This window comes from Carica papaya, chromosome 5 (assembly GCF_054855325.1).
Source record: "Carica papaya isolate Zhongbai chromosome 5, ASM5485532v1, whole genome shotgun sequence".
NCBI lineage: Eukaryota > Viridiplantae > Streptophyta > Magnoliopsida > Brassicales > Caricaceae > Carica > Carica papaya.
In genome coordinates this window covers 30,539,900-30,561,805 of record NC_142313.1, presented here as the reverse complement: position 1 = coordinate 30,561,805, position 21,906 = coordinate 30,539,900, and the positions used below count along the sequence as shown (strand labels likewise).

The 21,906-nt window shown below is 46.5% G+C and overlaps 13 non-coding genes and 23 pseudogenes across 13 annotated transcripts; 12 read left to right on the top strand and 24 right to left on the bottom strand.

Moving 5' to 3' along the window:
* Window positions 1-80: 80 nt before the first annotated feature.
* On the bottom strand, window positions 81-199 carry LOC148263012 (5S ribosomal RNA; annotated as a pseudogene).
* A 559-nt stretch (window positions 200-758) lies between these two features.
* LOC148263011 (5S ribosomal RNA) lies at window positions 759-877 on the bottom strand. The gene has a single exon (XR_015820201.1). It is a non-coding gene; the product is annotated as a 5S ribosomal RNA (ribosomal RNA).
* A 560-nt stretch (window positions 878-1,437) lies between these two features.
* Window positions 1,438-1,556, bottom strand: LOC148263010 (5S ribosomal RNA; annotated as a pseudogene).
* Window positions 1,557-1,765: 209 nt separating this feature from the next.
* LOC148263009 (5S ribosomal RNA) lies at window positions 1,766-1,884 on the bottom strand (annotated as a pseudogene).
* An 882-nt stretch (window positions 1,885-2,766) lies between these two features.
* Window positions 2,767-2,885, bottom strand: LOC148263008 (5S ribosomal RNA). The gene has a single exon (XR_015820700.1). It is a non-coding gene; the product is annotated as a 5S ribosomal RNA (ribosomal RNA).
* A 555-nt stretch (window positions 2,886-3,440) lies between these two features.
* On the bottom strand, window positions 3,441-3,559 carry LOC148263007 (5S ribosomal RNA; annotated as a pseudogene).
* A 564-nt stretch (window positions 3,560-4,123) lies between these two features.
* On the bottom strand, window positions 4,124-4,242 carry LOC148263006 (5S ribosomal RNA). Its single transcript, XR_015819962.1, has one exon. It is a non-coding gene; the product is annotated as a 5S ribosomal RNA (ribosomal RNA).
* Window positions 4,243-4,451: 209 nt separating this feature from the next.
* On the bottom strand, window positions 4,452-4,570 carry LOC148263005 (5S ribosomal RNA; annotated as a pseudogene).
* An 882-nt stretch (window positions 4,571-5,452) lies between these two features.
* Window positions 5,453-5,571, bottom strand: LOC148263004 (5S ribosomal RNA). The gene has a single exon (XR_015820746.1). It is a non-coding gene; the product is annotated as a 5S ribosomal RNA (ribosomal RNA).
* Window positions 5,572-5,776: 205 nt separating this feature from the next.
* Window positions 5,777-5,895, bottom strand: LOC148263003 (5S ribosomal RNA; annotated as a pseudogene).
* Window positions 5,896-6,455: 560 nt separating this feature from the next.
* Window positions 6,456-6,574, bottom strand: LOC148263002 (5S ribosomal RNA; annotated as a pseudogene).
* Window positions 6,575-7,132: 558 nt separating this feature from the next.
* Window positions 7,133-7,251, bottom strand: LOC148263001 (5S ribosomal RNA). Its single transcript, XR_015820315.1, has one exon. It is a non-coding gene; the product is annotated as a 5S ribosomal RNA (ribosomal RNA).
* A 560-nt stretch (window positions 7,252-7,811) lies between these two features.
* Window positions 7,812-7,930, bottom strand: LOC148263000 (5S ribosomal RNA). The gene has a single exon (XR_015820985.1). It is a non-coding gene; the product is annotated as a 5S ribosomal RNA (ribosomal RNA).
* A 202-nt stretch (window positions 7,931-8,132) lies between these two features.
* On the bottom strand, window positions 8,133-8,251 carry LOC148262999 (5S ribosomal RNA; annotated as a pseudogene).
* A 1,232-nt stretch (window positions 8,252-9,483) lies between these two features.
* Window positions 9,484-9,602, bottom strand: LOC148262998 (5S ribosomal RNA). Its single transcript, XR_015819964.1, has one exon. It is a non-coding gene; the product is annotated as a 5S ribosomal RNA (ribosomal RNA).
* A 205-nt stretch (window positions 9,603-9,807) lies between these two features.
* On the bottom strand, window positions 9,808-9,926 carry LOC148262997 (5S ribosomal RNA). The gene has a single exon (XR_015820421.1). It is a non-coding gene; the product is annotated as a 5S ribosomal RNA (ribosomal RNA).
* A 348-nt stretch (window positions 9,927-10,274) lies between these two features.
* Window positions 10,275-10,393, bottom strand: LOC148262996 (5S ribosomal RNA; annotated as a pseudogene).
* Window positions 10,394-10,600: 207 nt separating this feature from the next.
* Window positions 10,601-10,719, bottom strand: LOC148262995 (5S ribosomal RNA; annotated as a pseudogene).
* Window positions 10,720-10,923: 204 nt separating this feature from the next.
* LOC148262994 (5S ribosomal RNA) lies at window positions 10,924-11,041 on the bottom strand (annotated as a pseudogene).
* A 561-nt stretch (window positions 11,042-11,602) lies between these two features.
* LOC148262993 (5S ribosomal RNA) lies at window positions 11,603-11,721 on the bottom strand (annotated as a pseudogene).
* Window positions 11,722-11,925: 204 nt separating this feature from the next.
* On the bottom strand, window positions 11,926-12,044 carry LOC148262992 (5S ribosomal RNA; annotated as a pseudogene).
* Window positions 12,045-12,603: 559 nt separating this feature from the next.
* Window positions 12,604-12,722, bottom strand: LOC148262991 (5S ribosomal RNA). The gene has a single exon (XR_015819595.1). It is a non-coding gene; the product is annotated as a 5S ribosomal RNA (ribosomal RNA).
* Window positions 12,723-13,285: 563 nt separating this feature from the next.
* Window positions 13,286-13,404, bottom strand: LOC148262990 (5S ribosomal RNA; annotated as a pseudogene).
* Window positions 13,405-13,613: 209 nt separating this feature from the next.
* LOC148262989 (5S ribosomal RNA) lies at window positions 13,614-13,732 on the bottom strand (annotated as a pseudogene).
* A 1,012-nt stretch (window positions 13,733-14,744) lies between these two features.
* Window positions 14,745-14,863, top strand: LOC148262988 (5S ribosomal RNA). Its single transcript, XR_015821178.1, has one exon. It is a non-coding gene; the product is annotated as a 5S ribosomal RNA (ribosomal RNA).
* Window positions 14,864-15,426: 563 nt separating this feature from the next.
* LOC148262987 (5S ribosomal RNA) lies at window positions 15,427-15,545 on the top strand (annotated as a pseudogene).
* Window positions 15,546-15,750: 205 nt separating this feature from the next.
* LOC148262986 (5S ribosomal RNA) lies at window positions 15,751-15,869 on the top strand. The gene has a single exon (XR_015819742.1). It is a non-coding gene; the product is annotated as a 5S ribosomal RNA (ribosomal RNA).
* Window positions 15,870-16,431: 562 nt separating this feature from the next.
* LOC148262985 (5S ribosomal RNA) lies at window positions 16,432-16,549 on the top strand (annotated as a pseudogene).
* A 204-nt stretch (window positions 16,550-16,753) lies between these two features.
* Window positions 16,754-16,872, top strand: LOC148262984 (5S ribosomal RNA). The gene has a single exon (XR_015820908.1). It is a non-coding gene; the product is annotated as a 5S ribosomal RNA (ribosomal RNA).
* A 564-nt stretch (window positions 16,873-17,436) lies between these two features.
* Window positions 17,437-17,555, top strand: LOC148262983 (5S ribosomal RNA; annotated as a pseudogene).
* A 562-nt stretch (window positions 17,556-18,117) lies between these two features.
* LOC148262982 (5S ribosomal RNA) lies at window positions 18,118-18,236 on the top strand (annotated as a pseudogene).
* Window positions 18,237-18,436: 200 nt separating this feature from the next.
* LOC148262981 (5S ribosomal RNA) lies at window positions 18,437-18,555 on the top strand (annotated as a pseudogene).
* A 210-nt stretch (window positions 18,556-18,765) lies between these two features.
* Window positions 18,766-18,884, top strand: LOC148262980 (5S ribosomal RNA; annotated as a pseudogene).
* A 1,404-nt stretch (window positions 18,885-20,288) lies between these two features.
* On the top strand, window positions 20,289-20,407 carry LOC148262979 (5S ribosomal RNA; annotated as a pseudogene).
* Window positions 20,408-20,616: 209 nt separating this feature from the next.
* On the top strand, window positions 20,617-20,735 carry LOC148262978 (5S ribosomal RNA). The gene has a single exon (XR_015820797.1). It is a non-coding gene; the product is annotated as a 5S ribosomal RNA (ribosomal RNA).
* A 561-nt stretch (window positions 20,736-21,296) lies between these two features.
* Window positions 21,297-21,415, top strand: LOC148262977 (5S ribosomal RNA; annotated as a pseudogene).
* Window positions 21,416-21,906: the final 491 nt, after the last annotated feature.

Sequence of the window (21,906 nt, the reverse complement as noted above, 5' to 3'; positions counted from 1 at the left end):
CGTGACTCACATTTGCGAATAAATCTGCGGACCATAATTATAGTCGCGCGTAACGTCGAACGGCACATCTAAAAAAAAAATGGGTGCAACACGAGAACTTCCCACGAGGTGACCCATCATTGTACTACTTTCGCCAAAGCACACTTAACTGCGGAGTTTTGATGGGATCCGGTGCATTTGTGCTGGTATGATCGCACCTGTTTAATTTCGCGCTGCAAATACATACACTCATTCGCCTTTCTTCCCCCTCCCGTCATTTGTTTCCTTGTGCGTACGCACTGCACCTCCCGTTCTCGTTCTAATATCAAGTAAAATGCCACGGCGTCGTGACTCACATTTGCGAATAATCCTGAGAACCATAATTCATGTCGCGCGTAACATCGAAAGAATCATCTGCAAAAAAATGGGAGCAACACGAGGACTTCACAAGAAAATGGGTGAAATATAAGGACTTCGCAGGAGGTAACCCATGCTAGTACTACTCTCGCCCAAGCACCCTTACCTACGGAGTTCTGATAGAATCCGTTGCATTAGTGCTGGTATGATCGCACCTGTTTCATTTCGTGCTGAAAATACATACACTCATTCTCCTTCCCTCCCCCTCCCATCAATTGTTTCCTTGTGCGTTCACACTGCACCTCTCCTTCTCGTTCTAATATCGATTAAAATGCCCCTTCTTCTTGACTCACATTTGCGTATAAACCAGCGGACCCTAGTTCTAGTCGTGCGTAACGTCAAACGACCCGTCTGAAAAAAAATTGGTGCGACACGAGGACTTCCCAGGAGGTCAACCATCCGAGTACTACTCTCGCCCAAGCACACTTAACTGCGGAGTTCTAAAGGGATCCGGGGCTTTAGTGCTGGTATGATCGCACCAGTTTAGTTTCGCGCTGCAAATACATACACTCCTTCTCCTTTCTTCCCCCTCCCGTCATTTGTTTCCTTGTGCGTTCACACTTCACCTCTCATTCTCGTTCTAATATCGATTAAAATGCCCCTGCTTCTTGACTCACATTTGCGTATAAACCAGCGGACCCAAGTTCCAGACGCGCGTAACGTCGAACGACCCGTCTGAAAAAAAATTGGCGCGACACGAGGACTTCACAAATAAATTGGTGAAATATAAGGACTTCGCAGGAGGTAACCCATGCTAGTACTACTCTCGCTCAAGCACCCTTACCTACGGAGTTCTGATAGAATCCGTTGCATTAATGCTGGTATGATCGCACCTGTTTCATTTCGTGCTGAAAATACATACACTCTTTCTCCTTCCCTCCCCCTCCCATCAATTGTTTCCTTGTGCGTTCACGCTGCACCTCTCCTTCTCGTTCTAATATCGATTAAAATACCCCTACTTTTTGACTCACATTTGCGTATAAACCAGCGGATCCTAGTTCTAGTCGCGTGTAACGTCGAACGACCCGTCTGAAAAAATAATTAGTGCGACACGAGGACTTCCCAAGAGGTCTCCAATCCGAGTACTACTCTCGCCCAAGCACACTTAACTGCGGAGTTCTGATGGGATCCGGTGCATTAGTGATGGTATGATCGCACTTGTTTAATTTCGCGCAGCAAATACATAAACTCCTTCTCCTTTCTTCCCCCTCCCGTCATTTGTTTCCTTGTGCGTGCGCACTGCACTTCTCGTTCTCGTTCAAATATCAAGTAAAATGCCACGGCGCCGTGACTCACATTTGCGAATCAATCTGCGGACCATAACTAAAGTCACGCGTAACTTCGAACGACACATCTGAAAAAAAGAAAATGGGTGCAACACGAGAACTTCCCATGAGGTAACCCATCATTGTACTACTTTCACCAAAGCACACTTAACTGCGGAGTTCTGATGGGATCCGGTGCATTTGTGCTGGTGTGACCGCACCTGTTTAATTTCGTGCTAAAAATACATACACTCCTTCTTCCCTCTCCCCTCCCATCATTTGTTTCCTTGTGCGTTCACACTGTACCTCTCCTTCTCGTTCTAATATCGATTAAAATGCCCTTGATTCTTGACTCACATTTGCGTATAAACCAGCGGACCATAGTTCCAGTAGCGTGTAATGTCGAACGACATATCCGAAAAAAAATTTTTGTGATACGAGGACTTCCCAAGAGGTCACGCATCCGAGTACTACTCTCGCCCAAGCACACTTAACTGCAGAGTTCTGATGGGATCGAGTGCATTAGTGCTGGAATGATGCCACTTGTTTAATTTTGCGCTTCAAATACATACACTCCTTCTCTTTTCTTCCTCCTCCCGTCATTTGTTTCCTTTTGCGTGCGCACTGCACCTCCCGTGCTCGTTCTAATATCAAGTAAAATGCCACGGCGCCATGACTCATCTTTGCGAATAAACATGCGGACCATAAATCAATTCGCGCGTAACGTCTAAAGAATCATCTGCAAAAAGATGGGTGCAACACGAGGACCTCCCAAGAAAATGGGTGAAATATAAGGACTTCGCAGGAGGTCACCCATCCGAGTACTTTTCTCGCCCAAGCACCCTTAACTGCGGAGTTCTGATAGAATCCGTTGCATTAGTGCTGGTATGATCCCTCATGTATCATTTTGCACTGCAAATACATACACTCTGTCTCCTTCCATCCCCCCTCTCGTCATTTGTTTCCTTGTGCGTGCACTCTGCATCTCTCTTTCTCGTTCTAATATCAAGTAATATGCCCCGGCACCGTGACTCACCTTTGCAAATGAACCAGCGGTTTATAATTCCATTCGCGCGTAACGTCGAACAACCCATCCGAAAATATATAGGTGCAACACGAGGGCTTCCCAGGTGGTCACCCATCCGAGTACTACTCTCGCCCAAACACACTTAACTGCAGAGTTCTGATGGGATCCGGAGCTTTAGTGCTGGTATGATCGCACTTGTTTAATTTTGCGTTGCAAATACATACACTCCTTCTCCTTTCTTCCCCCTCCCATCATTTGTTTCCTTGTGCGTTCACACTTCACCTCTTATTCTCGTTCTAATATCGATTAAAATGCCCCTGCTTCTTGACTCACATTTGCGTATAAACCAGCGGACCCTAGTTCCAGACACGCGTAACGTCGAACGATCTGTCTGAAAAAAAATTGGTGCGACACGAGGATTTCACAAGAAAATGCGTGAAATATAAGGACTTCGCAGGAGGTAACCCATGCTAGTACTACTCTCGCCCAAGCACCCTTACCTACGGAGTTCTGATAGAATCCGTTGCATTAGTGCTTGTATGATTGTACCTGTTTCATTTCGTGCTGAAAATACATAAACTCCTCCTTCCCTCCCCCTCCCATCAATTGTTTCCTTGTGCGTTCACACTGAACCTCTCATTCTCGTTCTAATATCGATTAAAATGCCCTGCTTTTTGACTCACATTTGCGTATAAACCAGCGGACCCTAGTTCCAGTCGCGCGTAACGTCGAACGACCCGTCTGAAAAAAAATTGGTGCGACACGAGGACTTCCCAAGAGGTCACCCATCCGAGTACTAATCTCGCCAAAGCACACTTAACTGCAGAGTTCTGATGGGATCTGGTGCATTAGTGCTGGTATGATCGGATCCGTTTAATTCCGCGCTGCAAATACATAAACTCCTTCTCCTTTCTTCCCCCTCCCGTCATTTGTTTCCTTGTGCGTGCGCACTGCACCTCTCGTGCTCGTTCTAATATCAAGTAAAATGCTACGGTGCCGTGACTCACATTTGCGAATAAACCTGAGGACTATAATTCAAGTCGCGCGTATCGTCGAAAGAATCATCTGCAAAAAAATGGGTGCAACACGAGGACTTCCTAAGAAAATGGGTGAAATATAAGGACTACACAGGAAGTCACCCATCCTAGTGCTACTCTCGCCCAAGCACCCTTAACTTGCGGAGTTCTGATAGAATCCGTTGCATTGGTGCTGGTATGATTGCTCATGTTTCATTCTGCGCTGCAAATACGTACATTTTTTCACCCTCCATCCCCCCTCCCGTCATTTGTTTCCTTGTGCGTGCACTCTGCATCCCTCTTTTTCGTTCTAATATCGATTAAAATGCCCCTGCTTCTTGACGCTCATTTGCGTATAAACCAGTGGACCCTAGTTGCAGTCGCGCGTAACGTCGAACGACCCGTCTGAAAAAAAAGAATTAGTACGACACGAGGACTTCCCAAGAGGTCACCCATCCGAGTACTACTCTCGCCCGAGCACACTTAACTGCGGAGTTCTGATGGGATCCGGTGCATTAGTGCTGGTATGATCGCACCTGTTTAATTTCGCGCTGCAAATACATAAACTCCTTCTCCTTTCTTCCCCCTCCCGTCATTTGTTTCCTTGTGCGTGCGCACTGCACCTCTCGTTCTCGTTCAAATATCAAGTAAAATGTCACGGTGCCGTGACTCACATTTGCGAATAAATCTGTGGACCATAATTAAAGTCGCGCGTAACGTCGAAGGGCACATCTGAAAAAAAGAAAATGGGTGCAACAAGAGAACTTCCCAGGAGGTAACCCATCATTGTACTACTTTCGCCAAAGCACACTTAACTGCGGAGTTCTGATGGGATCCGGTGCATTTGTGCTGGTGTGACCACACCTGTTTAATTTCGTGCTGAAAATACATACACTCCTTCTTCCCTCCCCCCTCCCATCATTTGTTTCCTTGTGCGTTCACACTGCACCTCTCATTCTCGTTCAAATATCGATTAAAATCCCCTGATTCTTGACTCACATTTGCGTATAAACCAGCGGACCATAGTTCCAGTAGCGCGTAACGTCGAACGACACATCTGAAAAAAAATTGTTGCGATATGAGGACTTCCCAAGAGGTCACGCATCCGAGTACTACTCTCGCCCAAGCACACTTAACTGCAGAGTTCTGATGGGATCGAGTGCATTAGTGCTGGTATGATGCCAATTGTTTAATTTTGCGCTTGAAATACATACACTCCATCTCTTTTCTTCCTCCTCCTGTCATTTGTTTCCTTTTGTGTGCGCACTGCACCTCTCGTTCTCGTTCTAATATCAAGTAAAATGCCACGACGCCGTGACTCACATTTGCGAATAAACCTGCGGACCATAAATCAAGTCGCGCGTAACGTCGAAAGAATCATCTGCAAAAAGATGGGTGCAACACGAGGACCTCCCAAGAAAATGGGTGAAATATAAGGACTTCGCAGGAGGTCACCCATCCGAGTACTTTTCTCGCCCAAACACCCTTAACTGCGGAGTTCTGATAGAATCCATTGCATTAGTGCTGGTATGATCCCTCATGTATCATTCTGCACTGCAAATACATACACTCTGTCTCCTTCCATCCCCCCTCCCGTCATTTGTTTCCTTGTGCGTGTACTCTGCATCTCTCTTTCTCGTTCTAATAACAAGTAATATGCCCAGGCACCGTGACTCACCTTTGCAAATGAACCAGCTGTTTATAATTTCATTCGCGCGTAACGTCGAACAACCCATCCGAAAAAAAAATAGGTGCAACACGAGGGCTTCCCAGGTGGACACCCATCCGAGTACTACTCTCGCCCAAGCACACTTAACTGCAGAGTTCTGATGGGATCCGAAGCTTTAGTGCTGGTATGATCGCACCTATTTAATTTCGCGCTGCAAATACATACACTCCTACTCCTTTCTTCCCCCTCCCGTCATTTGTTTCCTTGTGCGTTCACACTTCACCTCTCATTCTCGTTCTAATATCGATTAAAATGCCCCTGCTTCTTGACTCACATTTGCGTATGAACCAACGGACCCTAGTTCCAGACGCGCGTAACGTCGAACGACTCGTCTGAAAAAAAATTGGTGCGACACGAGGATTTCCCAGGAGGTCGACCATCCGAGTACTTATCTCGCCCAAGCACACTTAACTGCGGAGTTCTGATGGGATCCGGGGCTTTAGGGCTGGTATGATCGCACCTGTTTAGTTTCGCGCTGCAAATACATACACTCCTTCTCCTTTCTTCCCCCTCCCGTCATTTGTTTCCTTGTGAATTAACACTTCACCTCTCATTCTCGTTCTAATATCGATTAAAATGCCCCTGCTTCTTGACTCACATTTGTGTATAAACCAGCGGACCCTAGTTCCAGACGCGCGTAACATCGAACGACCAGTCTGAAAAAAAATTAGTGCGACACGAGGACTTCACAAGAAAATGGATGAAATATAAGGACTTCACAGGAGGTAACCCATGCTAGTACTACTCTCGCCCAAGCACCCTTACCTACGGAGTTCTGATAGAATCCGTTGCATTAGTGCTGGTATGATCGCGCTTATTTCATTTCGTGCTGAAAATACATACTCTCCTTCTCCTTCCCTCCCCCTCCCATCAATTGTTTCCTTGTGCGTTCACACTGCACCTCTCCTTCTCGTTCTAATATCAATTAAAATACCCCTGCTTCTTGGCTCACATTTGCGTATAAAACAGCGGACCCTAGTTCCAATCGCGCGTAACGTTGAACGACCCGTCTGAAAAAAAAATTGGTGCGGCACGAGGACTTCCCAGGAGGTCACCCATCCGAGTACTACTCTCGCCCAAGCACACTTAACTGCAGAGTTTTGATAGGATCCTGTGCATTAGTGCTGGTATGATCGCACCCATTTAATTTTGCGCTGTAAATACATAAACTCCTTCTCCTTTGTTCCCCCTCCCGTCATTTGTTTAATTGTGCGTGCGCACTGCACCTCCCGTGCTCGTTCTAATATCAAGAAAAATGCTACGGCGCCGTGACTCACATTTGTGAATAAACCTGAGGACCATAATTCAAGTCGCGAGTAACGTCGAAAGAATCATCTGCAAAAAAATGGGTGCAAAACGAGGACTTCACAAGAAAATGGGTGAAATATAAGGACTTCGCAGGAGGTAACCCATGCTAGTACTACTCTCGCCCAAGCACCCTTACCTACGGAGTTCTGATAGAATCCGTTGCATTAGTGCTCGTATGATCGCACTTGTTTCATTTCGTGCTGAAAATACATACTCTCCTTCTCCTTCCCTCCCCCTCCCATCATTTGTTTCCTTGTGCGTTCACACTGCACCTCTCCTTCTCGTTCTAATATCGATTAAAATACCCCTGATTCTTGACTCACATTTGTGTATAAACCAGCGGACCATAGTTCCAGTCGCGAGTAACATCGAACGACCGTCTGAAAAAAAATTTGTGCGACACGAGGACTTCCCATGAGGTCACCCATCCGAGTACTACTCTCGCCCAAGCACACTTAACTGCAGAGTTCTGATGGGATCCGGTGCATTAGTGCTGGTATGATCGCACCCGTTTAATTTCGCGCTACAAATACATAAACTCCTTCTCCTTTCTTTCCCCTCCCGTCATTTGTTTCCTTGTACGTGCGCACTGCACCTCCCGTGCTCGTTCTAATATCAAGTAAAATACTACGGTGCCGTGACTCACATTTGCGAATAAACCTGAGGACCATAATTCAAGTCGCGCGTATCGTCGAAAAAATCATCTGTAAAAAAATGGGTGCAACACGAATACTTCCTAAGAAAATGGGTGAAATATAAGGACTTCGCAGGAGGTCACCCATCCGAGTACTTTTCTCGCCCAAGCACCCTTAACTGCGGAGTTCTGATAGAATCCGTTGCATTAGTGCTGGTATGATCCCTCATGTTTCATTCTGCGTTGCAAATACACACACTCTTTCTCCTCCCATCCCCCCTCCCGTCATTTGTTTCCTTGTGCGTGCACTCTCCATCTCTCTTTCTCGTTCTAATATCAAGTAATATGCCCCGGCAACGTGACTCACCTTTGCAAATGAGCCAGCGGTTTATAATTCCATTCGCGCGTAACGTCGAACAACCCATCCGAAAAAACATAGGTGCAACACGAGGGCTTCCCAGGTGGTCACCCATCCGAGTACTACTCTCGCCCACGCACACTTAACTGCGGAGTTCTGATGGGATCCGGGGCTTTAGTGCTGGTATGATCGCACCTCTTTAATTTCGCACCGCAAATACATACACTCCTCCTTTCTTCCCCCTCCCGTCATTTGTTTCCTTGTGCGTTCACACTTCACCTCTCATTCTCGTTCTAATATCGATTAAAATGCCCCTGCTTCTTGACTCACATTTGCATATAAACCAGCGGACACTAGTTCCAGACGCGCGTAACGTCGAACGACCAGTCTGAAAAAAAATTGGTGCGACACGAGGACTTCCCAGGAGGTCAACCATCCGAGTACTAATCTCGCCCAAGCTCACTTAACTGCGGAGTTCTGATGGGATCCGGGGCTTTAGTGTTGGAATGATCTCACCAGTTTTGTTTCGCGCTGCAAATACATACACTCCTTCTCCTTTTATCCCCGTCCGGTCATTTGTTTCCTTGTGCGTGCACGCTGCACCTCCCGTTCTCGTTCTAATATCAAGTAAAATGCTACAGCGCCGTGACTCACATTTGCGAATAAACCTGAGGACCATAATTCAAGTCGCGCGTAACGTCGAAAGAATCATCTGAAAAGAAATGGGTGCAACATGAGGACTTCACAAGAAAATGGGTGAAATATAAGGACTTCGCAGGAGGTAACCCATGCTAGTACTACTCTCGCCCAAGCACCCTTACCTACGGAGTTCTGATAGAATCCGTTGCATTAGTGCTGGTATGATCGCACCTCTTTAATTTCGCGCTGCAAATACATACACTCCTCCTTTCTTCCCCCTCCCGTCATTTGTTTCCTTATGCGTTCACACTTCACCTCTCATTTTCGTTCTAATATCGATTAAAATGCCCCTCCTTCTTGACTCACATTTGCATATAAACCTGCGGACCATAGTTCCAGTAGTGCGTAACGTCGAACGACATATCCGAAAAAAAATTGTTGCAATGTGAGGACTTCCCAAGAGGTCACCCATCCGAGTAGTACTCTCGCCCAAGCACACTTAACTGCAGAGTTCTGATGGGATCCAGTGCATTAGTGCTGGTATGATGCCACTTGTTTAATTTTACGCTTCAAATACATACACTCCTTTTTTCTTCCTCCTCCCGTCATTTGTTTCCTTGTGCGTGTGCACTGCACCTCCCGTACTCATTATATTATCAAGTAAAATGTCACGACGCCGTGACTCAAATTTGCGAATAAACTTGCGGACCATAAATCAAGTCGCGCGTAACATCGAAAGAATCATCTGCAAAAAGATTGGTGCAACACGAGGACCTCCCAAGAAAATGGGTGAAATATAAGGACTTCGCAGGAGGTCACCCATCCGAGTACTTTTCTCGCCCAAGCACCCTTAACTGCGAAGTTCTAATAGAATCCGTTGCATTAGTGCTGGTATGATCCCTCATGTATCATTCTGCACTGCAAATACATACACTCTTTCTCCTTCCATCCCCCCTCCCGTCATCTGTTTCCTTGTGCGTGCACTCTGCATCTCTCTTTCTCGTTCTAATATCAAGTAATATGCCCCGGCACCGTGACTCACCTTTGCAAATGAACCAGCGGATTATAATTCCATTCGCGCGTAACGTCGAACAACCCATCCGAAAAAAAATAGGTGCAACACGGGGGCTTCTCAGGTGGTCACCCATCCGAGTACTACCCTCGCCCAAGCACACTTAACTGCGGAGTTCTGATGGGATCCGGAGCTTTAGTGCTGGTATGATCGAACCTGTTTAATGTCGCGCTGCAAATACATACACTCCTTCCCCTTTCTTCCCCCTCCCGTCATTTGTTTCCTTGTGCGTTCACACTTCACCTCTCATTCTCGTTCTAATATCGATTAAAATGCCCCTACTTCTTGACTCACATTTGCGTATAAACCAGCGGACCCTAGTTCCAGACGCGCGTAACGTCGAACGACCAGTCTGAAAAAAAATTTGTGCGACACGAGGACTTCCCAGGAGGTCAACCATCCGAGTACTAATCTCGCCCAAGCACACTTAACTGCGGAGTTCTGATGGGATCCGGTGCATTAGTGCTGGTATGATCGCAACACGAGGACTTCCTAAGAAAATGGGTGAAATATAAGGACTTCGCAGGAGGTCACCCATCCTAGTGCTTCTCTCGCCCAAGCACCCATAACTTGCGGAGTTCTGATAGAATCCGTTGCATTGGTGCTGGTATGATTGCTCATGTTTCATTCTGCGCTGCAAATACATACACTTTTTCTCCCTCCATCCCCCCTCCCGTCATTTTTTTCCTTGTGCGTGCACTCTGCATCTCTTTTTCTCGTTCTAATATTGATTAAAATGCCCCTGCTTCTTGACTCACATTTGCGTATAAACCAGTGGACCCTAGTTCCAGTCGCGAGTAACGTCGAACGACTCGTCTGAAAAAAAAAAATTAGTGCGACACGAGGACTTCCCAGGAGGTCGCCCATTCGAGTACTACTCTCGCCCAAGCACACTTAACTGCGGAGTTCTGATGGGAATCGGTGCATTAGCACTGGTATGATCGCACACGTTTAATTCCGCGCCGCAAATACATAAACTCCTTCTCTTTTCTTCCCCCTCCCGTCATTTGTTTCCTTGTGCATGCGCACTGCACCTCTCGTTCTCGTTCAAATATCAAGTAAAATGCCACGGCGCCGTGACTCACATTTGCGAATAAATCTGCGGACCATAATTAAAGTCGCGCATAACGTCGAAGGGCACATCTGAAAAAAAAAATGGGTGCAACACGAGAACTTCCCAAGAGGTAACCCATCATTGTACTACTTTCGCCAAAGCATACTTAACTGCGGAGTTCTGATGGGATCCGGTGCATTTGTGCTGGTGTGACCGCACCTGTTCAATTTTGTGCTGAAAATACATACACTCCTTCTTCCCTCCCCCCCTCCCATCATTTTTTTCCTTGTGCGTTGACACTGCACCTCTCCTTCTCATTCTTATATCGATTAAAATGTCCCTGATTCTTGACTCACATTTGCATATAAACCAGCGGACCATAGTTCCAGTCGCGTGTAACGTCGAACGACCCATCTGAAAAAAAATTGTTGCGATACGAGGACTTCCCAAGAGGTCACCCATCCGAGTACTACTCTCGCCCAAACACGCTTAACTGCAGAGTTCTGATGGGATCCATTGTATTAGTGCTGGTATGATGCCACTTGTTTAATTTTGCGCTTTAAATACATAAACTCTTTCCCTTTTCTTCCTCCTCCCGTAATTTGTTTACTTGTGCGTGTGCACTGCACCTCCCGTACTCGTTCTAATATCAAGTAAAATGCCACGGCGCCATGACTCACATTTGCGAATAAACCTGCGGACCATAAATCAAGTCGCGCGTAACGTCGAAAGAATCATCTGCAAAAAGATAGGTGCAACACGAGGACCTCTCAAGAAAATGGGTGAAATATAAGGACTTCGCAGGAGGTCACCCATCCGAGTACTTTTCTCGCCCAAGCACCCTTAACTGCGGAGTTCTGATAGAATCCGTTGCATTAGTGCTGGTATGATCCCTCATGTTTCATTCTGCACTGCAAATACATACACTCTTTCTCCTCCCATCCCCCCTCCCGTCATTTGTTTCCTTGTGCGTGCACTCTGCATCTCTCTTTCTCGTTATAATATCAAGTAATATGCCCCGGCACCATGACTCACCTTTGCAAATGAACCAGCGATTTATAATTCCATTCGCGCGTAACGTCGAACAACCCATCCGAGAAAAAAAAGGTGCAACACGAGGGCTTCCCAAGTGGTCACCCATCCGATTACTACTCTCGCCCAAGCACACCTAACTGCGGAGTTCTGATGGGATCCGGGGCTTTAGTGCTGGTATGATCACACCTGTTTAATTCCGCGCTGCAAATACATACACTCCTTCTCCTTTCTTCCCCCTCCGTCATTTGTTTCCTTGTGCGTTCACACTCCATCTCTCCTTCTCGTTCTAATATCGATTAAAATGCCCCTGCTTCTTGACTCACATTTGCGTATAAACCAGCGGACCCTAGTTCCAGACGCGCGTAACATCGAACGACTCGTCTGAAAAAAAATTTGTGCGACACGAGGACTTCCTAGGAGGTCAACCATTCAAGTACTAATCTCGCCCAAGCACACTTAACTGCGGAGTTCTGATGGGATCCGGGGCTTTAGTGCTGGTATGATCGCACCTGTTTAGTTTCGCGCTGCAAATACATACATTCCTTCTCTTTTATTCCCCCTCCCGTCATTTGTTTCCTTGTGCGTGCGCGCTGCACCTCCTGTTCTCGTTCTAATATCAAGTAAAATACTACAGTGTCGTGACTCACATTTGCGAATAAACCTGAGGACCATAATTCAAGTCGCGTGTAACGTCGAAAGAATCATCTGCAAAAAAATGGGTGCAACACGAGGACTTCACAAGAAAATGGGTGAAATATAAGGACTTCGCAGGAGGTAATCCATGCTATTACTACTCTCGCCCAAGCACCCATACCTACGGAGTTATGATAGAATCCGTTGCATTAGTTCTGGTATGATCGCACCTGTTTCATTCTGCGCTGCAAATACATACACTTTTTCTCCTTCCCTCCCCCTCTCATTAATTGTTTCCTTGTGCGTTCACACTGCACCTTTCCTTCTCGTTCTAATATCGATTAAAATGCCCCTACTTCTTGACTCACATTTGCGTATAAACCAGCAGACCCTAGTTCCAGTCGCGCGTAACGTCGAACGACCCGTCTGAAAAAAAATTGGTGCGACACGAGGACTTCCTAAGAGGTCACCCATCCGAGTACTACTCTCGCCCAAGCACACTTAACTGCGGAGTTCTGATGGGATCCGGTGCATTAGTGCTGGTATGATCGCACCCGTATAATTCAGCGCTGCAAATACATAAACTCCTTCTCCTTTCTTCCCCCTCCCGTCATTTGTTTCCTTGTGCGTGCGCACTGCACCTCCCGTGATCGTTCTAATATCAAGTAAAATGCTACGGTGCCGTGACTCACATTTGCGAATAAACCTGAGGACCATAATTCAAGTCGTGCGTATCGTCGAAAGAATCATCTGCAAAAAAAATGGGTGCAACACGAGGACTTCCTAAGAAAATGGGTGAAATATAAGGACTTCGCAGGAGGTCACCCATCCTAGTGCTACTCTCGCCCATGCACCCTTAACTTACGGATTTCTGATAGAATCCATTGCATTCGTGCTGGTATGATTGCTCATGTTTCATTCTGCGCTGCAAATACACACACTTTTTCTCCCTCCATCCCCCCTCCCGTCATTTATTTCCATGTGCGTGCACTCTGCATCTCTCATTCTCGTTCTAATATCGATTAAAATGCCCATGCTTCTTGACTCACATTTGCGTATAAACCAGTGGACCCTAGTTCTAGTCGCACGTAATGTCGAACGACCCGTCTGAAAAAAAAATTACTGCGGCACGAGGACTTCCCAGGAGGTCACCCATCCGTGTACTACTCTCGCCCAAGCACACTTAACTGCGGAATTCTGATGGGATCCGGTGCATTAGTGCTGGCATGATCGCACCTGTTTAATTTTGCGCTGCAAATACATAGACTCCTTCTCCTTTCTTCCCCCTCCCGTCATTTGTTTCCTTGTGCGTGCGCACTGCACCTCTCATTCTCGTTCAAATATCAAGTAAAATGCCACGGCGCCGTGACTCACATTGGCGAATAAATCTGCAGACCATAATTAAAGTCGCGCGTAATGTCGAACGGCACATCTAAAAAAAAGAAAATGGGTGCAACACGAGAACATCCCTGGAGGTAACCCATCATTGTACTACTTTCGCCAAAGCACACTTAACTGCGGAGTTCTGATGGGATCCGGTGCAATTGTGCTGGTGTGACCGCACCTCTTTCATTTCGCGTTGCAAATACATACACTCCTCCTTTCTTCCCCCTCCCGTCATTTGTTTCCTTGTGCGTTCACACTGCACCTCTTATTCTCGTTCTAATATCGATTAAAATGCCCCTAATTCTGGACTCACATTTGCGTATAAACCAGCGGACCATAGTTCCAGTCACGCGTAATGTCGAACGACCCATCTGAAAAAAAATTGTTGCGATACGAGGACTTCCCAAGAAGTCATCCATCCGAATACTACTCTCGCCGAAGCACGCTTAACTGCAGAGTTCTGATGGGAACCAGTGCATTAGTGTTGGTATGATGCCACTTGATTAATTTTGCGCTTCAAATACATACACTCCTTCTCTTTTCTTCCTCCTCCCGTCAGCAGTTAAGTGTGCTTGGGCGAGAGTAGTACTCGGATGGGTGACCTCCTAGGAAATTCTCGTGTCGCACTTATTTTTTTTTTAAACGGGTCGTTCGACGTTACGCGCGACTGGAACTAGGGTCCACTGGTTTATACGCAAATGTGAGTCAAGAAGCTGGGGCATTTTAATCGATATTAGAACGAGAAGGAGAGATGTAGAGTGCACGCACAAGGAAACAAATGACGAGAGGGGGGATGGAGGGAGAAAAAGTGTATGTATTTGCAGCGCATAATGAAACATGAGCAATCATACCAGCACAAATGCAACGGATTCTATCAGAACTCCGCAAGTTAAGGGTGCTTGGGCGAGAGTAGCACTAGGATGGGTGACCTCCTGCGAAGTCCTTATATTTCACCCATTTTCTTAGGAAGTCCTCGTGTTGCACCCATTTTTTTGCAGATGATTCTTTCGACGATACGAGCGACTAGAATTATGGTCCTCAGGTTTATTCGCAAATGTGAGTCACGGCACCGTAGCATTTTACTTGATATTAGAACGAGCACGGGAGGTGCAGTGCGCACGCACAAGGAAACAAATGACGGGAGGGGAAAGAAAGGAGAAGGAGTTTATGTATTTGCAGCGCGAAATTAAACAGGTGCGATCATACCAGCACTAATGCACCGGATCCCATCAGAACTCCGCAGATAAGTGTGCTTGGGCGAGAGTAGTACTCGGATGGGTGACCTCCTGGGAAGTCCTCGTGTCGCACTAATTTTTTTTTTCAAACGGGTCGTTCGACATTACGCACAACTGGAACTAGGGTCCGCTGGTTTATACGCAAATGTGAGTCAAGAAGCAGGAGCATTTTAATCGATATTAGAACGAGAAGGAGAGATGCAGAGTGCATGCACAAGGAAACAAATGACGGGAGGGGGGATGGAGGGAGAAAAAGTGTTTGTATTTGCAGCGCGGAATGAAATATGAGCAATCATACCATCACGAATGCAACAGATTCTATCATAAATCCGCAAGTTAAGGGTGCTTGGGCGAGAGTAGCACTAGGATGGGTGACCTCCTGCGAAGTCCTTATATTTCACCCATTTTCTTAGGAAGTCCTCGTGTTGCATCAATTTTTTTGCAGATGATTCTTTCGACGATACGCGCGACTTGAATTATGGTCCTCAGGTTTATTCGCAAATGTGAGTCACGGCACCGTAGCATTTTACTTGATATTAGAACGAGCACGGGAGGTGCAGTGCGCACGCACAAGGAAACAAATGACGGGAGGGGGAAGAAAGGAGAAGGAGTTTATGTATTTGCAGCGTGGAATTAAACGAGTGCGATCATACCAGCACTAATGCACCGGATCCCATCAGAACTCCGCAATTAATTGTGCTTGGGCGAGAGTAGTACTCGGATGGGTGACCTCCTGGGAAGTCCTTGTGTCGCACTAATTTTTTTTCAGACGGGTCGTTCGACGTTACGCGCGACTGGAATTAGGGTCCGCTGGTTTATACGCAAATGTGAGTCAAGAAGCAGGGGCATTTTAATCGATATTAGAACGAGAATGAGAGGTGAAGTGTGAACGCACAAGGAAACAAATGACGGGAGGGGGAAGAAAGGAGAATGAGTGTATGTATTTGCAGCGCGAATTTAAACAGGTGCGATCATACCAGCACTAAAGCCCCGGATCCCATCAGAACTCCGCAGTTAAGTGTGTTTGGGCGAGAGTAGTACTCGAATGGGTGACCACTTGGGAAGCCCTCGTGTTGCACCTATTTTTTTTTCGGATGGGTTGTTCAACGTTACGCGCGAATGGAATTATAAACCGCTGGTTCATTTGCAAAGGTGAGTCACGGCACCGTGGCATTTTACTTGATATTTGAACGAGAACGAGAGGTGCAGTGCGCACGCACAAGGAAACAAATGACGGGACGGGGGATGGAAGGAGAAAGAGTGTATGTATTTGCAGTGCTGAATGAAACATGAGGGATCATACCAGCACTAATGCAACGGATTCTATCAGAACTCCGCAGTTAAGGGTGCTTGGGCGAGAAAAGTACTCGGATGGGTGACCTCCTGTGAAGTCCTTATATTTCACCCATTTTCTTGGGAGGTCCTCGTGTTGGACCCATCTTTTTGTAGATGATTCTTTCGACGTTACGCGCGAATGGAATTATAAACCGCTGGTTCATTTGCAAAGGTGAGTCACGGCGCCGTGGCATTTTACTTGATAGTAGAACGAGTACGAGAGGTGCAGTGCGCACGCAGAAGGAAACAAATGACGGGAGGAGGAAGAAAAGAGAAGGAGTTTATGTATTTGAAGCGCAAAATTAAACAAGTGGCATCATACCAACACTAATGCACTTGATCCCATCAGAACTCTGTAGTTAAGTTTGCTTGGGCGAGAGTAGTACTCGGATGGGTGACCTCTTGGGAAGTTCTCGTATCGCAACAATTTTTTTTCAGATGGGTCGTTCGACGTTACGCGCGACTGGAACTATGGTCCGCTGGTTTATACGCAAATGTGAGTCAAGAATCAGGGGCATTTTAATCGATATTAGAATAAGAAGGAGAGGTGCAGTGTGAACACACAAGGAAACAAATGATGGGAGGGGGGGAGGGAAGATGGAGTGTATGTATTTTCCGCACAAAATTAAACGGGTGCGATCATACCAGCATTAATGCACCGGATCCCATCAGAACTCCGTAGTTAAGTGTGCTTGGGCGAGAGTAGTACTCGGATGGGTGACCTCCTGGGAAGTCCTCGTGTCGCACCAATTTTTTTTTCAGACGGGTCGTTCGACGTTACGCGTGACTGGAACTGGGGTCCGCTGTTTTATACGCAATTGTGGGTCAAGAAGCAGGGGCATTTTAATCGATATTAGAACGAGAAGGAGAGGTACAGTGAGAACGCACAAGGAAACAATTGATGGGAGGGGGAGGGAAGGAGAAGGAGTGTATGTATTTTCAGCACGAAATGAAACAGGTGCGATTATACAAGCACTAATGCAACGGATTCTATCATAACTCCATAGGTAAGGGTGCTTGGGCGAGAGTAGTACTAGCATGGGTTACCTCCTGCGAAGTCTTTATATTTCACCCATTTTCTTGTGAAGTCCTCGTGTTGCACCCATTTTCTTTTTTTCAGATGTGCCGTTCGACGTTACGCGCGACTTTAATTATGGTCCGCAGATTTATTCGCAAATGTGAGTCACTGTGCCGTGGCATTGTATTTGATATTTGAACGAGAACGAGAGGTGCAGTGCGCACGCACTTGGAAACAAATGACGGGAGGGAGAAGAAAGGAGAAGGAATTTATGTATTTGCAGCGCGAAATTAAACAGGTGCGATCATACCAGCACTAATGCACCAGATCCCATCAGAACTCCGCAGTTAAGTGTGCTTGGGCGAGAGTAGTACTCGGATGGGTGACCTCCTCAGAAGTCCTCGTGTCGCACTATTTTTTTTTTCAAACGGGTCATTCGACGTTACGCGCGACTGGATCTAGGGTCCACTGGTTTAAACGCAAATGTGAGTTAAGAAGCAGGGGCATTTTAATCGATATTAGAACGAGAAGGAGAGATGCAGAGTGCACGCACAAGGAAACAAATGACGGGCGGGGGGATGGAGGGAGAAAAAGTGTAAGTATTTGCAGCGCATAATGAAACAGGAGCAATCATACCAGCACCAATACAACGGATTCTATCAGAACTTCCCAAGTTAAGGGTGCTTGGGCGAGAGTAACACTAGGATGGGTGACCTCCTGCGAAGTCCTTATATTTCACCCATTTTCTTAGGAAGTCCTCGTGTTGCACCCATTTTTTTGCAGATGATTCTTTCGACGATACGCGCGACTTGAATTATGGTCCTCAGGTTTATTCGCAAATGTTAGTCACGACACCGTAGCATTTTACTTGATATTAGAACGAGCACGGGAGGTGCAGTGCGCACGCACAAGGAAACAAATGACGGGAGGGGAAAGAAAGGAGAAGGAGTTTATGTATTTGCAGCGCGAAATTAAACAGGTGCGATCATACCAGCACTAATGCACCGGATCCCATCAGAACTCCGCAGTTAAGTGTGCTTTGGCGAGAGTAGTACTCGGATGGGTGACCTCTTGGGAAGTCCTCGTATCGCAACAATTTTTTTTTCCGATGGGTCGTTCGACGTTACGCGCGACTGGAACTATGGTCCGCTGGTTTATACGCAAATGTGAGTAAAGAATCGTGGGCATTTTAATCGATATTAGAACGAGAAGGAGAGGTGCAGTGTGAACGCACAACAAATGATGGGAGGGGGGGAGGGAAGAAGGAGTGTATGTATTTTCAGCACGAAATTAAACAGGTGCGGTCACACCAGCACAAATGCACCGGATCCCATAAGAACTCCGCAGTTAAGTGTGCTTTGGCGAAAGTAGTACAATGATGGGTTACCTCCTGGGAAGTCCTCGTGTTGCACCCATTTTCTTTTTTTTCAGATGTGCCGTTCAACGTTACGCGCGACTTTAATTATGGTCCGCAGATTTATTCGCAAATGTGAGTCACGGCACCGTGGCATTTTACTTGATATTTGAAGGAGAACGATAGGTGCAGTGCGCACGCACAAGGAAACAAATGACGGGAGGGGGAAGAAAGGGGAAGGAATTTATGTATTTGCAGCGCCAAATTAATCAGGTGCAATCATACCAGCACTAATGCACCGGGTCCCATCAGAACTCCACAGTTAAGTGTGCTTGGGCGAGAGTAGTACTCGGAATGGTGACCTCCTCGGAAGTCCTCGTGTCGCACTAATTTTTTTTTAGACGGGTCGTTCGACGTTACGCGCGACTGGAACTAGGGTCCCCTGGTTCATATGCAAATGTGAGTCAAGAAGCAGGGGCATTTTAATCGATATTAGAACGAGAAGGAGAGATGCATAGTGCACGCACAAGGAAACAAATGACGGGAGGGGGGATGGAGGGAGAAAAAATGTATGTATTTGCAGTGCAGAATGAAACATAAGCAATCATACCAGCACCAATGCGACGGATTCTATTAGAACACTGCAAGTTAAGGGTGCTTGGGCGAGAGTAGCACTAGGATGGGTGACCTCCTGCAAAGTCCTTATATTTCACCAATTTTCTTAGGAAGTCCTCGTGTTGCACCCATTTTTTTTCAGATGATTCTTTCGACGATACGTACGACTTGAATTATGGTTGTCAGGTTTATTCGCAAATGTGCTTGGGCGAGGGTAGTACTCGGATGGGTGACCACCTAGGAAGCCCTCGTGTTGCACCTATTTTTTTCGGATGGGTTGTTCGACGTTACGCGTGAATGGAATTATAAACCGCTGGTTCATTTGCAAAGGTGAGTCACGGTGCTGGGGCATATTACTTGATATTAGAACGAGAAAGAGAGATGCAGAGTGCACGCACAAGAAAACAAATGACGGGAAGGGGGATGGAATGAGAAAGAATGTATGTATTTGCAGTGCGGAATGAAACATGAGGGATCATACCAGCACTAATGCAACGGATTCTATCAGAACTCTGTAGTTAAGGGTGCTTGGGCGAGAAAAGTACTCGAATGGGTGACCTCCTGCGAAGTCCTTATATTTCACCCATTTTCTTGGGAGATCCTCGTGTTGCACCCATCTTTTTGCAGATGATTCTTTCGACGTTACGGGCGACTTGATTTATGGTCCGCAGGTTTATTCGCAAATGTGAGTCACGGCGCCGTGGCATTTTACTTGATATTAGAAGGAGTACGAGAGGTGCAGTGCGCACGCACAAGGAAACAAATGACGGGAGGAGGAAGAAAAGAGAAAGAGTGTATGTATTTGAAGCGCAAAATTAAACAAGTGGCATCATACCCGCACTAATGCACTGGATCCCATCAGAACTCCGTAGGTAAGGGTGCTTGGGCGAGAGTAGTACTAGCATGGGTTACCTCCTACGAAGTCCTTATATTTCACCCATTTTCTTGTGAAATCCTCGTGATGCACCCATTTTCTTTTTTTCAGATGTACCATTCGACGTTACGCGCGACTTTAATTATGGTCCGCAGATTTATTCGCAAATGTGAGTCACGGCGCCGTGGCATTTTACCTGATATTTGAACGAGAACGAGAGGTGCAGTGCGAACGCACAAGGAAACAAATGACGGGAGGGGGAAGAAAGGAGAAGGAGTTTATGTATTTGCAGCGCGAAATTAAACAGGTGCGATCATACCAGCATAAATACACCGGATCCCATCAGAACTCCGCAGTTAAGTGTGCTTTGGTGAAAGTAGTACAATGATGGGTTACCTCGTGGGAAGTTCTTGCGTTGCACCCATTTTCTTTTTTTCAGATGTGTTGTTCGACGTTACGCGCGACTTTAATTATGGTATGCAGATTTATTCGCAAATGTGAGTCACGGTGCCGTGGCATTTTACTTGATATTTGAACGAGAACGAGAGGTGCAGTGCGCACGCACAAGGAAACAAATGACGGGAGGGGCAAGAAAGGGGTAGGAATTTATGTATTTGCAGCACAAAATTAATCAGGTGCGATCATACCAGCACTAATGCACCGGATCCCATCAGAACTCCGCAGTTAAGTGTGCTTGGGCGAGAGTAGTACTCGGATGGGTGACCTCCTGGGAAGTCCTCGTGTCGCACTAATTTTTTTTTCAGACGGGTCGTTCGACGTTACGCGCGACTGGAACTAGGGTCCACTGGTTTATATGCAAATGTGAGTCAAGAAGCATGGGCATTTTAATTGATATTAGAACGAGAAAGAGAGATGCAGAGTGCACGCACAAGGAAACAAATGATGGGAGGGGGGATGGAGGGAGAAAAAGTGTATGTATTTGAAGCGCAGAATGAAACATGAGCAATCATACCAGCACCAATGCAACGGATTCTATCAGAACTTCGCAAGTTAAGGGTGTTTGGGCGAGAGTAGCACTAGGATGGGTGACCTCCTGCGAAGTCCTTATATTTCACCCATTTTCTTAGGAAGTCCTCGTGTTGCACCCATTTTTTTGCAGATGATTCTTTCGACGATACGCGCGACTTGAATTATGGTCCTCAGGTTTATTCGCAGAGCGAGTCACGGCACCGTAGCATTTTACTTGATATTAGAACGAGCACGGGAGGTGCAGTGCGCACGCACAAGGAAACAAATGACGGGAGGGGGAAGAAAGGAGAAGGAATTTATGTATTTGCAGCGCGAAATTATACGGGTGCTATCATACCAGCACTAATGCACCGGATCCCATCAAAACTCCGCAGTTAACTGTGCTTGGGCGAGAGTAGTACTCGGATGGGTGACCTCCTGAGAAGTCCTCGTATCGCAACAATTTCTTTTCAGATAGGTCGTTCGACCTTACGCGCGACTGGAACTAGGGTCCGCTGGTTTATACGCAAATGTGAGTCAAGAAGCAGGGGCATTTTAATCGATATTAGAACGAGAAGAAGAGGTGCAGTGTGAACGCACAAGGAAACAATCGATGGGAGGGGGAGGGAAGGAGAAGGAGTGTATGTATTTTCAGCACGAAATGAAACAGGTGCGATCATACCAACACTAATGCAACGGATTCTATCAGAACTCCGTAGGTAAGGGTGCTTGGGCGAGAGTAGTACAAGCATGGGTTACCTCCTGCGAAATCCTTATATTTCACCCATTTTCTTGTGAAGTCCTCGTGTTGCACCCATTTTTTTGCAGATGATTCTTTCGACGTTACGCGCGACTTGAATTATGGTCGTCAGGTTTATTCGCAAATGTGAGTCACGGCGCCGTGGCATTTTACTTGATATGTGAACGAGAACGGGAGGTGCAGTTCGCACGCAC